This window comes from Cavia porcellus, unplaced genomic scaffold (assembly GCF_034190915.1).
Source record: "Cavia porcellus strain 051 isolate PalLab524CR breed Dunkin Hartley unplaced genomic scaffold, mCavPor4.1 scaffold_29, whole genome shotgun sequence".
NCBI lineage: Eukaryota > Metazoa > Chordata > Mammalia > Rodentia > Caviidae > Cavia > Cavia porcellus.
In genome coordinates this window covers 16,340,873-16,355,875 of record NW_026947512.1, presented here as the reverse complement: position 1 = coordinate 16,355,875, position 15,003 = coordinate 16,340,873, and the positions used below count along the sequence as shown (strand labels likewise).

General features: G+C 43.1%; 1 long non-coding RNA gene across 2 annotated transcripts; it reads right to left on the bottom strand.

Moving 5' to 3' along the window:
• Window positions 1-4,392: 4,392 nt before the first annotated feature.
• On the bottom strand, window positions 4,393-12,900 carry LOC134473929 (uncharacterized). 2 transcript variants are annotated; one of them, XR_010044426.1, is made up of 2 exons: window positions 12,438-12,900; window positions 4,393-10,465 (listed from the first exon to the last, which is right to left on the bottom strand). It is a non-coding gene; the product is annotated as an uncharacterized LOC134473929 (long non-coding RNA). The 2 variants fall into 2 exon arrangements; XR_010044428.1 differs by lacking the exon at window positions 12,438-12,900 and adding an exon at window positions 11,005-11,180.
• Between the last annotated feature and the right edge of the window lie 2,103 nt (window positions 12,901-15,003).

Genomic DNA, 15,003 nt, shown 5'->3' with positions numbered 1-15,003 from the left:
TTAGACCACCAGGTAGCTTTACGGGAGAAAGTAACATGCGAATACTTCTGGTTGTAGATGATCATCAAAGCTGCTTTGTGGAGAGCAGGCGCATAGGAGATTGGCAGAGGCCAAGCAGTTATCTAGGCAAGAGGTGTTGGTTGTTGGTTATGGTAGCAGATGTAGAAATGAAAAGAAGAGATTAAATTTGACACAGATAAAAAGATGGTTTTAGTATTTCTAGAGTGAGCAGTAGAGCACTTGTCATTGTGTTATACTTTTTAGTTTTGTGAATGTAGTTTTCAAATTAAGTATTTATTCATGCTTAGTAATATTTTACCATTAGATTCAACTACTTCCTCCAAATCTCCCTAGCTTGGCCTCTCCAATTCTTCCAAAAGGTAAGTATGCTTTTATGGACAACATTTTGAAGCATTTAAAACAAAAAATCCAATAGGCCTATTTTTAAATTTCATTTGCAGCAGTTAGTGGTCCTGAGGTGTTTACCAAATTGTTAAATTTCCTGAGTTTTAATTTTGTTATCTGAAAATGGGAATAATAATAATAGTTATCTCACAATTATTTCAGGGCATTTAGAATGTAATGTGTGCACACAGCCAGCCTGCAGATACATGCCAAGTTCTCAATACTCACCAATTACTATTCCCCTCAACACCTCTTCCAGCTTGGAGCAGATGCCTTATCTTATAGTGCAACCTTTAAGTCACATAAATGTCTTTCTTGACTTGTGTATTCATCCAACACCCATGGAATTTTAAGAAATGTAATTTTAAAATTTCAATTTTTAATGTAGCATAAGATTTTTGACATAGGATAAGCTACACGTATTTGAAGTTTATAATTTGAATTTTTACACAAGTGTATGCCTATGAAACAACCCAGATAAAAATATGTATGTTATATCCACGTTTCCCTTGTGCTCCTCTGTGCCCCTTTCCTGCTCCTCGCTGTGCCCCCAACCCAGTTCCCAGGCATCTACTGACCTGCTTTTGCCATTAGAGGTTGGTTTTCATTTTCTATGAATGAAATCATACAGTCTGTACTTGGGTTGTTTAAGTTTCATTCACTCAGTAGCCCATTCCTTTTAATTGCTAAGTAGTATTTTATAACATGGATATACTACAATTTTATATTCATAGCTGCAGATAGACATCTGTTTTTCTTTTCTTTTTTCCCCAGTTTTTGACTTTTACAAGTAAAGCTGCCATGAACAGTTCTGTGTAAGTGTTGTGGAAGTCTTAATCCATTTTTCCTGCTGCCACAGAACACCAGAATCTGGCTAATAATAAAGAATGGAGTCTTTCTCACTATTCTGGAGGCAAAGGTCAAAGGTCTGGGAAGGGTAATTGTCTTCTTCTGAGAAGGATTCTTGGATGCTGCAGCCACCATTGTGAGGAGCACTCTGTCCTCACACAGTCTGGAGGCCAATGGAAGAGAAAGGATCAGTCCCCTTCCTGCAGTCTTTCACAATGACGATAACCTAACTCAAATGGGCTGATGTTGGATATTCATGACCTCAACTTTTCCTCAGAGGCCCTTCCCTCCAGGTACTGCTGAAAAGGGTGACAAGTTTCTAATGTACGAGTTTAGGGTGGATATAATTAGACATAGCATGTGAGCAGAGCTTGCACTTCTCTTGAGTAAACACCTAGAAGTTAAATATGGTTAAATATTTAAGTAACTTCCAAGCTGTTTCCCAAAGTGCCTGCATCATCTCGCGTGTCCACCAGCAGTGTTTGCGAGTTCAGTTGTGCCCACACTCAGTATGGTCAGCTTTCCTGTGTTAGCCACACTGATGGGTGGACAGTGCTTTCCCATTGTACTTCTTTTCCAGACCTTCTTCTGTAATGGCTAGGGATGTTCTTAGCACCTTTTCATCTGCTTCCTTCTGTCTCAGATATCTTAAAATCATAAATCGCCTTCAAGAATTAACCTTTTAACTAAGTTATGTAGAAATACTATAGACAGTCAGACAGGGTTAGGCCCTTGAAGGAGCCAGTGCTGGAGATGGGATACACAGTAACTGTAGGGGGTGTCACAGACACCTCTGCTGAGGGTGGAACCTCAAGACAAACAGTGAAAGAAACGCACACACAGACTTCCCTATGGATGAGCAACAGCAGCTGATACTCTAAATAGGTATGAGTCACCCTGAAGAAGCCAAGAAGAACCACTACCCACCCCTCCAGGAAAAGCCCCTGTTCTGAAGTTTCACAGCCACTTCTAAGTGATTTGTGTCCCCATTTAATCAATATCACCTGAGCAGTTATGATGTAATGTCATTGGTCAACCATAGTGCTGGCCCATCTCTTGCCCATTTTGTGACTTCCCATTTCCCCCAACCTGAACCTGCCTCACCTTGTGGGTTTGCTTTGTAAAAATCCTTAGAAAAGACAGAGTCCCTGGCCACTTGCTCAGGACTCTTCCTGTTTCTGTCTCAGTGAGAAGCTTTCTTTCCCCAATAAATATATCCTGATCTTGAAAAAGAATTAATTAACTTTTTTATATTTTCATAAATAAACACAAGAAAGGAGATGGGTAGGTCGATAGATGGATGGATGAGTAGTTAGAAGAAAGAAGTTTAAGTTCCTATCATGTGCCAGGCAGGATTCTAGGCTCCAAGAGTAGCATGCTGAGTAAGGAAAGTCCCTTTTTGTAGAGCATTTCTGTCCCTGTGAGGGAGACAGGAAATAGACTGACAAGAAGGTTAGGTATACATACTTACTGCGAAGGAAGTTAAGGCAGTATCAGGTGTCAGAGAGTGAAGTGATGGGGCAGGGGTAGGGAAATACTTTGGGATGACTACAGGATATCATGTTTGTTACCCCCACTGCATTGTGAGGTCCTGAAAGGCCCTTATGGCATGCTCTGTGCAGTAATTTTTTACCATGGATTAGGCTCAGTGCCTACCTCTTAATTGATTACTCATATCACCATCTTCTCCACAAAGTGGGCATCTTAGTCTGGTGAAATGAAATACTGTAAACTGGATGATACATAAAAAGCAAAAATTTATTTTTTACTGTTCTGGATGCTAGTAAGGCCGTAATCAAAAAGCCAGCTGCATAGGTGTGTGCTGAGAGCCCACTTTCTGGTTAACTGGCAGTGGCTGCTTGTCCTGTGTGTTGAAAATGAGAGCTAACTCTGGAAGGCCCCTTTATTAGGACACTAGTTTCCCGTGATCTAACCATCTCCCAGTGATGCCACCACCTATTGCCATTGTGCTGGGGATTAAATTCTAGCAGCTGAATTCTGAGGGAGAAGCCTGCATTCACACTGTAGTGGCAGGGCTTTTCCTTTCTGTCTTGGTTACTGCTTGATATCCAGCAAATACCTCAGAGCCAGGACTGTGGGATGCAGGTGTTTAATAACTGTCAGTTTGGTAAGTGAATGGAGGAAGAGAGGAATTCATGATACGTACGAAAAATGTGATCTATGAAGAACTCAGTACCAGCACTGAGACAATAAGCCAGAATGGCCACTACTATCCCTGCCTATCACCTCCTTCCTGCTATTGGCAGACAATGGCTTTGCGCATACTAAGGTGCCCTCTCAGGTAACCTTGAGTATCAGTAAGCTTTCCGTCACTGACAAAATGCCTAAGGAAGTCAACATGTGGAGGAAAACTTTATTTTTGATCACAGATTCGGAAGTTTCAGTACATGATTACGTGAATCTGTTGCTTCTGAGTTTGAGACGAGGCAGAATGGCGGGAAAACGCGGGCCAACTACCAACTTGTGGTAGCTGAGTAACACAGAGAAGGAGCACAGAGAAAAGATGGAGACAGATCCAGCCCCAATGCCACACCCCCACCATCTACTCCATTCAGCCAGACCCTAACTCTGTTTTCTGTCTTTCCCAGTAATGCTGTCAGTTTGTGATCTCACCAAAGAGTTAATCAGCTTCTTAAAGCCTCGACTCTCAACACTTGAGTCTTTTAAGAATAGACAAAACCATAGTACATTGCCTCCACCATAGAATTACCTGGTTCTAGGTCACATCAATGACTCAAGGCCTTATATTCAGGGCCTTACTAGCATTTATCCCATTCTGCATCATCAGGGATGTGGGAATCTTGTTTCTTGATAGAAAGATGTAACCTTATTAACTCTGGCCATCTCAGTCTCTGTTTCCTGTCGCAGACACAGGAACTCAGTAAATATTTATTATATTAAATTGAATCCTAAATGCCTCTAAATGTTTCAAGATGTTAGTGAATATCCTTCACCACTTCCAAAGGCAGAACAAAGGCAGTACTCTGTATTTCTAAAGAATGAGTGATTGAAGTTAGACTTGAAGAGACTTTTTTTTGAACATCCAAGTAATTAAAATAAATCCAGACATATTATATCATTCTTGCTAATTTTTGCCAACAGAAGACATTTTCAATCTGAAATGATTTTTGAATTTATTCAGAGAAGAGACAGAAGCATACATAGGATAACCTTTAAAAGTTGTTTGGGAAGTGTAAAAATGTGCCACTTGGTCTCATTTGTATGTGGCATCCTCAGTGAGTCCAATTTCCATCCTCAGGAGCTAAGCCCCGGCAACTTCTGAGGTGTTTCTGGGGAAATGCAGCCCCTGACTCCCTAGAGCCAAAGTTTGCAGCTGACATGGAGCTCAGGAACAGCTATTGTGTGGAAGGAAAGATATAGCCAGAGAGTTACTTCTTCCTTGTTAGGACAAAATACTCGACAACCATAAGTTAAATGAGGAAAGGTTTATTTTATCTCACAGTCAGTAGAGGCTTCAGTCCATAGTCAGCTTACTCCAAGGCAGGTGATATAGCAGAGGGACATCACAGAGGAGAAACAGTCCATGGCAGGGCAGGCAGGAAGCAGCAAACAGCAGCATTCAGCCTCTCTTTCCTTTTTATACCATCCAGAATGCAACCTACACCCAGGGAGGGCCTTCTTATTATCCATATCCAGAGTCATGCTAAGCCAATTAGTGGACTAATGTAGTTATCAGACCTTTAATCTATATTCATAAACCCTAAATCCAGCACTCTAAAAAGCCTTACCAATGAGTACATAAGGCTTTGGGTGGAGGCATCTAGGTATAAGCTACAACAAACGGTGTACGCGTGTATGTGTGTGCAGACTAGAGTTCCCTGGAGGATCCTGAGCAAAGCCACCAGCCAAGGTATCTTACTTCCCTCAGAACCTGTGTTGCACAGTGCAGAGGAGGTTTATGGTAACCCTGCCCTGCACTGTAAAGTTTATTTCTGCACATTAGCCAGCCCATTGTTCCCTGCTCCAGGTCCTCTTTCATCTTCTTTACGTGGACTTGTCATGTTCCTCTTCTAAACACATGCCAACTGGGGCAGGACAGGGCTGGAGGTGGAGCTGCTTGTAGATCAGCACCTTAATAAAGACAGCAATGATGGGGCAGCCTCTACTCCCTGGTATGTTTTATTCATTATCTGCTATGCTATGAGAATCTAAATAATCTCAGCTCCCCTGCCTGCGAGCTGGCACTGGGTTGTGGTGAACTATTGTGGATAACTGCAGACAAAATGAAGATCTTCAGGCTGGATGGCAGGGTGGACAAAAGAGGAATCGTCTTTGTGTTTACATTTTTACTTTTAGGAGGAGATGTGTTCCTTCTCAGGTAATAATTCCTTAGTCTGAGGGAAATATTTTAATGTAATAGGGAGATAAAAGACAGAGAGGAAAAAAATATGATGCAATAGTCTCATCTATAAGATGGAGATAAAATGCCATTTTATTCATGAGTATTTTGAGGATTGAATGAGAAAATCCACATAAAGAACTCAACCCAGAACCCAGCACCTCAAAAGTGAGCAGCAAAATTTCCATCACCCGATGTCCTTGTTAGGTCCAACTTCCTGGGAAGTATATGGACATGGACAGTGGGAGAAAGAGATGAAAGAGGCCAAAAGGAGACAACTGGGCTGGGGTTATAGCTCAGTGGCACAAGCTCCTGCCTGGCAAGCACAAGGGCCTGAATTCGATTCCCAGTAAAAAACACAAACAAACAAACAAACAAACTAACTAACTAACAAAAAGCCCCAAGGTCTAGGACCAACAAAACAAGACAATGCACAGCCCACTTCTTGCTGAGAGACAATATAAAGCAATGGAAGGAAGCACCATTGCTGAGTGTTGAATCAGTCCAGTGTGTTTTGGGAGTGAAAGGGACATCAAGGGTCCCCAGCAGAGGGGACGCTCTGTCCATACCGCTGCTTTTTCTTCTAGCTTTCCTCAATGACTTGTTCCCACAAGCAGAGACTTTTGGTCAGAAAATAATTCCTGCTTCATTCACAACTAGGTTCAAATTCCACCACTAGAAATTTTCTTCCAGGTAGACCAGTCTTGATTTTCAGTTCTAGTTGTGGTTCTTATTAAGTTCATGGCCTTGAAGGTGTGATGACCACAGAGGCTCATTTGGAGATAGATGCTAATACCACATCACAGGGGTTTTAGATGGTCCTCTGAGGTAATACTGGGAGAGAAATTAATGTCCAGTGGTGCTTAGTAACAGGTACCATTGGTAGGGTCTGCGAATCACATCTTACCTACAGGTAAAGCAAGTGTGCTGACTACAATTTATGGATTGTTTCCTAACAGGAAAAATACATCCCTCCATCCAAAAGTTGTAGAGTGTGCCACAAATAAAAGATATATGCAACCCAAAGAAGGCAGGCCTTGTTTCTTTATACCTCTGGGAAGATTGGTTCCCATTACTGGCAATCATTTTATTGTCTCTTTACTACATGAAAGAAATTCTTACCAAATCATTATATGACCCCCAGCATCCCCAACTGATTATATACGCTCCACACTCCTGGCTGGAGTGTGACCTTTACTGAACTCTCTGGGGAGGCACCACACCCCACTTTCACACTTGTGGTACTCAGTCTGGGTTTTCAGATCCCTCCTTCATTGGCAACAGCCACACTGAGGAGCAGGGATGGCAGATGTGGGCCTCTCCTGAGACGGGTTTGCTTTGGCCTTTATTGGACTGATATTTGGCACAATGCTTCTGCTCTAGAGATTGAAAAACTTGAAGCTTGTGGGTTAGAAACGAGTAGGTCAAAACTCTAATGAGAAAATAACACAGAAAGACAGTGAATTTCAGACTGTTTCCAAACTGCAATAGAATTTTGTTTTTTTGAAATATGAAAGAGTTGATGTTTATTGTTCTAAAGCAAACAGTACAGTTCAATATAAAAATAGCTGGGATCTATGTGCCAAGCACCAGCACTCAGAACTTGCGTTACTCTGAAGAATAATTATGATTGCATAAACTACCCTTTATTCTGCTCCCATTGGATATCAGTTTTTAATGTCTTAATTTCATCGAATTAAAATGCGTGGTGTGCTGGCCTCATTGATGCATACTGAGAAAGCCTGTTGAGACCCAGGCAGAAGGTGAGCAGTTCTGTCTGCCGGCACAGATTAAACCCAGTTTCCTCTTAAAATACCTTATGTTCTCTCCTGCAGAGCCTCCTAGGCCTCAGGATGCTCTGTCTGTCCTTCCTGTGTCTGTCTGTGCTCATACCCAGTCCAGGGCCAAGCCTGTGCAGAGACAGCAACCTCTCAGCTGGTCTGGAGCACTCACAGACTCCACCTTGCCTGTCCCCTCTTGGAGTGTACCACATACTGACCTCTGAACGAGCCTCTAGCCTGCTGAGTGTGTCCTGTCTACTTTATTAACCACTCCCTAGTTTCAGATCCTTTGAGTTTTCCCCCGCTATTCTGTCCAGTGCTGGTTTCCTGCCTTTCCCGAGAAAAGCCCTGGTCTGTGGCATCTGCTGCTCATCCTGCATTAGATCCCTCTACTGCCAAAAGCTGCTTCTCAGAGTTTTTAATCTTTTTTATTCTGACGATGAGAAAAGGGAAAATTTGAGTTTGGCCCTATTTTATAAATAGCTAAAATAAATTCCAAAGCAGCAGGTCAATCAAATCAGCTTGGAAACCATGCCCATGGCCACTGAACTCATTCTCGCTCTCTAATTTACTAACACTCCCAAGATTTGGGCAGTTATGACATAGGAGGTGAAATGCCAGGCAGGGCAAAGCCCCTGCCAAATTCCTACCCATCCTCGGCCCTCGGGCTTGACTCGAATGGTAAAGAGGTGATTCTTGTGTGTGAAGCAAGGCCAGAAATTCTTAGTCTCACAGTTGTGAAAGACAGAAGTGCAAGATCAATGTGTCCACAAGGCACCCTGGAAAACTACAGGAGAATCATTCCCTGTCCCTGCCTAGCTCCTGGTTTCACTGCAATATTGGTTGTCTCTTGGCTTGTAGATGCCCCCAGCACACTCCTTCCTTGTCAAAGGGCAGACTTCTTGTACCAACAGCCTGAGAAGCACACTCTCATTTGGGTTGGTACCCACCTTCATGCAGAATGTTCTCATCTTAATTGATTTCATCTTTAGCGACCTGATTTCCACAAAAGGCAGTATGTTAAATTACAGGAACTCAGGACTACAAAAAAACCATTTTTGCCAAAACACAACTCAACCCGTAACAAATGAGCCCATAATCTTGTTAAAAGTTGAATTTCCTATTTGAAGAGGAGAAGATCCACAGAGGGCAAAAGGATAAATTTCTTAAATTGCATACCTCAGATTTGCATCCAAAAGCTGACATCCTGTCTCCTGGCCCCCACCTCACTGTGCAGGAGATGCTTATGAGAACCAGCTTTTAGTCTCTGCAGTAATACTCGGATGGCAGCAGGGCTGTGCCACACGCACAATGAAGAGAGGGGCACACGTGTTGCACTTACCGCTTTGCTTTTGCAAAAAGCCCTCTGTCCAAAACTCTTCTTGTTGCTGACCTAAGTCTTGTTCCTCAAATTTCTAGCTATAAAGGCTAAGACTTGGGTTCAGTTCTTAGATCTGCACTAGCTGAAATATAACTTCAAGCTTGACAAAGACACCTAGAACATGAATGGATTTGATGGAATGTCAACATTTTTCTTCTTTCATGCAGAGCAGACTTCTCCTGCATTCCTGCCAGCAGCCTTTTACTTACGCTTTGACTGTAGTGGCACAAAAGCACATCATTTCCTCACTGATGGCCAGCATCAATCATTAAAATATTCTCCCAACATGGAAGGAAACACTAACCCCCAATTTCAGCCTTCCTTTGGTTTATCTAACACTAGCACCTGGGGCAAACCTAAACAAGACCGAAGTCCTCTTCTCATCTCTGGGGCTTCTGAGGACAACCTCACAATTCTCCACTATGGAAAGGAGAGCGCCGGTCCTGTCTGCTGGCATGTTCTCTTTCAACCTGGCCTGCCACACTCTCTCTCTCTGTCTTTGTCTGTTTCTCTCTGTCTCTCTGTCTCTGTCTCTGTCTCTGTCTCTTTCTCTCTCTTCATTTCTTTATTTTATGTAATTTTCTAGAAGTCTTTGTTAAAAAGAAAGTAGTAATATGTAGGAGTGACCTGTCACAAGTTTCGCAAGTGGTCATCAGTTCAGTTGCTCCAATCCTTTACTCTCATTCTTCTTTAGAATCATTTTTCTTGTGTTTTGCAACATAAATTATAGTCTGATTTCCAGAACTTCAGCTTTTCCAATCTCAGTAACGAACATCTTTGTCTGTCCCACCTGTTTTCAGCATTGCAAGTGGGGTGAAACTGCCACCAAAAAGCAATGTAGAAATCATATCAATAACATTTTTTTTTACTGACTTGTGGTCTTTAGAAAGAGGGCATGATGTACAGAGAACAGTGCTTGCCTTAAAAGCTCTGGGATGTTGAATCCCAATTCTCTTAGAAGTGATCTTGGAGAGAATTTCCTGAATTTAAAGGTTTTCCTTTATTTTTGGATCTCATCTCTCCCTTCACAGGGTAGCTGGAAATATTTCTTTCCATGGGCCCCCACGATGTGTCTTTGTTCTCCTAAAGTCCCCTGAAATACATTATGCTTCTGCTTAATTCCAAGAGATTGATGTTCCTTCTCCCTCAGTCAGTTCTGTCTGCATCTCTCAGGTTTCAGACATCAAAACAAAGACTCCTTCCTCATAGCCCTCGCAGAATCTCGTGTCTTGGTGCACAATAACATGTGTTCAGGGAGTGAACGATACATCCCTTCTCATTATTTTGTTTGTGTTATTCTTAGCTTCTTGTCTACTTACCCTCCCACCCCAATCCATTCAAACTGAATCATAAGCAGCTGAAAGTGAGATCTGATACTTTATAAGCTTTAGAAGAAGTAGGGTCCTTGGGGAATGCTAAGTACCCCAGAGTAAGACAGCAAACACTGTTGATGGATGATCAGAGAGTGAAAGGATCAATCAGTGCCACGCAAGCCTGGAATCCATACACTGGCCATGTACTTATAAATCCATTTTTAAAAACAGGATTTGACTCATCTTGCTGCTTCCTCTAGCACGGTCCTGCAGTCGATGCTCAGGTCATGGAAATACTTCACGTAGCTGCGACAGCACGCACATTCCTTATGAGCTCTGGTGACTCGGGTTGTACCTTGAAATTGCAAAAGTGAAGGTTTGTTTAATGATTTTTAATTAATTTTAATTACTTGCATTTTTTTTGAATGGTGGCTTAGCATTCTGAATCCCAGCCCATCAGATCACTCTGGGCTGCCTGCCAATTTCCTCATTATATACTCGCTCCCCTAACACTATTTGATAATGAAAGGCTTTAAGCAAACCCCCAAATATTCAAGCTCTAATAGGGAACCCTTGGGAGACAGCAGTAGATTATGGTGTGGGGTATGGATAGCATAGCTCATTGCACCTGAATTGAGGAAAAGGAATTTTTCAGCTAGAGACCATCCTCTTGTGGGCGGTGCTGCAGAATTCCTTCTCCCTTTACCCTTTCTTTACACATTCATGCCCTAATCCTAATGCAGTCTTCACTGATGCCTATAATGAGGAGATATTAGGTCTCAAACAGTCCTAAAGTAACCAAATGGCAGTTTGCCTAAAGGTTGAAATGTCGTTTCATTTTGATGACTGTATAAGAAATAAATCAGAGGAAAAAGAGAAGTGGGGTATACTTACTCTGCAGTGGAGAGGGTATAGATGAGGTATTGCTTGTTTTTTGACTGTGAGACACCAAGGATCTCAGGCTTCTAATAAACCTGAGGCTCCCTTGAGGTAGAGAATGTAGCATTTCAGAAAACACCCACAAACCAGCAAGAAACGCTCTCCAGCTGTGGGGGCAGGGCAAATCATTTGGCTCCCAGAAATCAGTTTCCTCTCTTCTACAATTACCCCCAATTTACTGACCAGGCTGAAAACTCAGTACCATTCTTGGCGCATATTAGATCCTTAAAAACACTAAAGCTCCTCCTTTATCTTGTTTCAAAAATATGGACAGGTTTTTTTTTTTTATTACTATTATGTAATGACAGTACTTCCTAGATGCAGGAGATGATAAACTGATCCCTGGAATCACTTATAGTGCTAAAATATTATAAAGCTAAGACAATTTAACAGTCATTTGTGTCTCTGTCGTGACCCTATTTATGCAGAAAAGCAGTAGTAGAAGAAAGATTTCCATGATGCCTTGGTCCCATAGGTGGTAACCTGCACCCTATTTTCCTGGGGACCTTGAGGATATAAATAAGTCTTGTTCAGAAAAGCCTGTGCTAGTGAGGTAGCCTGAACCAGCTCCCAGTTTTGTGTATCATGGGCTTGTGCAAGATGAGGCAGCCACAAAGCTATATTCAGCTTCTGCCTGCCACTGAGATTCTCAACTTAGTACCAGAGTTGAATGGAGAAGGTGCCAGATCCCAGTCTTTCTGCAGTGATGGGGCTCACAGAGTACCGTGTCTCCGAGACATAGCCAAGGGATTTAGAAACAGTGCTCTCTGAGGTGGCAGCTGAATTTGACTCTGAACCAGGATACTCATCCAAGACATTTACGAGTCATCACCTAAGATATTTCCATTTTCCTCTCTCTTTCTCTGCCTGCTTCTTTTTTTGAACTGGCTGCTTTGCCATTTTCCGTATTTTGCCATGTGAAGTTTCAGTTGGGAGTTTTGAAATGGAAATTAGTTTAGGTAATTTGAAATTAGTATCAAGGAAGAGGAATTTTAAGGACTATATGTGTTAACCAAAGTCAAGGATGTTTGATTTCAGCCACCTTCCATTTCTGGTCCAACTCCTTTCCAACAGATTTAAGCAGATGTGATAGAAGCTGCCTTCCAGGGACATGAGGAGCAAAGGTGAAATCAGAGAGGTGAATCAAGGGGGAAGCAGCAGATCTCTCTTCTGTCCACAGCCCGTGCATAATGCATGGCCCAGAGATTATATACAATCTCTTATTCATGAACCTTTAACCAGATGGCTTATTACTGTTGGTCAATTGCAAGGAGATGATTCCCTCTGCCTTCTCCCCTCCCTCTCCCAGAGCCAAGGACACAATGAAAAGCTCTGACATTCGCCAACCCTTAAAAAAAGCAAGTCCTCAGCTCCTTTCAACTCCTTACCTGGGAACCTTTGCTGAGTGATGCTGTTGCCTCCTGGCTGGAGTGTGGAGGACGAGCGCGAAAAGGATCAGTGAAGAGGGGGACAGAAAGGTGCACTTGGAGGACCGAAGTCTATTTGCTTTCTCCCTCTTGGCAGTTGACAGTAAATGAAAAATGAGCAAGGACCTTTCGTTAAACAGGCTTCAATTCTCCTTGCAGCTCCATGTCTCCTGTGTCCTCATCCTCACCAGGAGTTGACCCAAGTGTCTGCAACTTTGAGATGAATCATAGTTGGTATTTGAAGGAGGAGCTTAGAGAAGCACCCGAGTCTCTCTGCTCCCCAAGCAGCCAGAGCAGGAGAAACAAGGAAATGTGAAAAGTGCTGGGATAGTGGACTGGATGGTGAAGTCCAAGGACGGGACTTCTCACCCTGGGGAGGGGCTCACGCCCACAGAGGTCCCACTGAGTGTCTGGTCAGAGGACACCAAGCGTCACCCACTTTCTTGCCCTATTACTTTACAAAACCAGCACCAACCTGGCAGTTTGGATCACTTTCATTCCCCTGTCCTTCTGTTCAAAGGCCCAGGACTATATTTGCATTTTACGCAACAGAGGAAAAGCTAAAAATGTATGGCTCCCGCCTTTGCAATTTAGTAAATTTTCATCTGTGACAGCCATTCCAAGCTGCTTTTAGGAATGCTCCAAAGGCCCTCAACACCAGTGAGCAGAGAACAATGCTTCTCCAAGGTTGCTTGCGCCTCTCTCCTGATGGCTCCTATGTGCGTTTTCAGTGCTGTGTGCCATGGTGCTCCCCACTTTGCCAGTCTCAGGAAGTCTGTGATGAATTGGCGGTGTCTCCCTCCAGCCCCAGGGGCTCACTTTCATTTCTTCATCCACTGGGTTTGTTCTTTTTCCTTCTCTCTCGCTCTTTCTGTTTTCCCCTCTTTTACTTAAATAAAAAATACATGACGAAAAGCGCTGTCAATGAGAGAGGCGGTGAGGAACCAGAGCAGACTTCAGCGCCTAGGTGAGTAATGATGGAATTGAACAGCTGCCCAGGAACCTCAGCAGGGCTGTGAGTCATGGAAACCAGGGGAATACAATGGAGAGCCCTGTGCGGAGCATCCTCCTTCCACCTCTTTCTTTCCTTCTTATCCAGCTCCCCTGGGGCTGCAGGAGCTGGGATGAATAAGCCTTTCACAGAATGAAAAGCCAAGAAAGCCTCACAGTTGCCAGTGTCTGGTAGGCAGCAGCCTAGGCAGTGCGGTGCTCAGTTAATTAAGTGATGAAGCCATACCTGACTCCTCACGCCACGCTGAGGGAGAGACAGAGATACAGAGGGAGATACAGAGAGAGTCTGGGTTCCAGTCCTGCTGGTCCTAACAACTTTGCAGCCCGTACCCACTTCCTGGCTCATCTGCCCTGCTTGGAGGCAGGATGGAAAGCAATCCCTGTGAGCCTGCCCGCCCCCAAGCCACAGAAGCTGCTCTGGGGACCTCTTTCCCTGCGCTGTGGCTGAGCCTGATGTGTGGAAACAGCCCAGAAGAGGAATGGGGGTCCCCCGTACTAGTCTCCCCTTGACTTAACCTCTAGCTCAGATTTAGTTTCCCTTCTCTAGTTCACCAACTGCAAGGCTACTGGAAGGATCATCACAGAAGTGTGTGCTTGATAAACTCGAAGAGGTGCTGTCATTACCTGGTGACTGTTTCTAACTGTTCTGAACGTTTTCAGAGAAAGGCATGCTAGAGGTCATGAGATCAGGAGAGATATCCAGATGGAAGAGAGAGGGGTACTTCCGGTAACATCCAGTTATGCCTATTTTGCTCTTTAGTACTAGGAATAAAACCCAAGGGCACCTTGCCATGGAGCTATATTACCAGTACTTTATATTTGGAGACAAAAGTCTCATTAAGTGGTTCAGATTGAACTCAAACTGGAGATCCTCACCAAATTGGTCATGCCTGCTATCTTAACTATACATCCTTGACTTCTTTGTTTCCTCATCTTTTGTGTTTTGTTTTGTTTCCCTTAACAGTAGCCTATGCACCCAGCTTGCTAAAGGAAAATTAAGCTCCAAGGGAAAAAGTGGGTGGTTTTGTTGTGATTTTGCATAGGATGGATACACAAGGCATGCATGGATTGGCAGGAAAGTGTGCATCTAGTTGACAAAAAGGAGTAATCTCCTTTCATGGAGTTTCAGGTTCTTTCTTCTCAGTTGGTAGTTTCTACATCCTGGTAGAGAAAAAAAAAACAAAACAAACAAACAAAAAAAAAAAAAAAACAAAAAAATAACCACTCAGGGATGCTTTCATCCCTCTGATGACTCTGGCTTTACTTGGTTTCACTTTGCAAATGAACTTAATCATTCCAGTTCTGAGACTTTTCTGAAAAATGTGAGTTTGGTCTCTCAGAGTTCTTTGCTCATAATGTCTGTATCAGCTTCCCCTCACAAGGTTATCTCCACTTGTTCCAACATTTACATCTCTAGGCAACAATTAAACCCTCTTCCTGGTGATTCTTAGTTTTACTTGATGGTGGTGACACCACTCACCTTGTCAAAGTTGTTTACCAGATAAATTTTGCATTC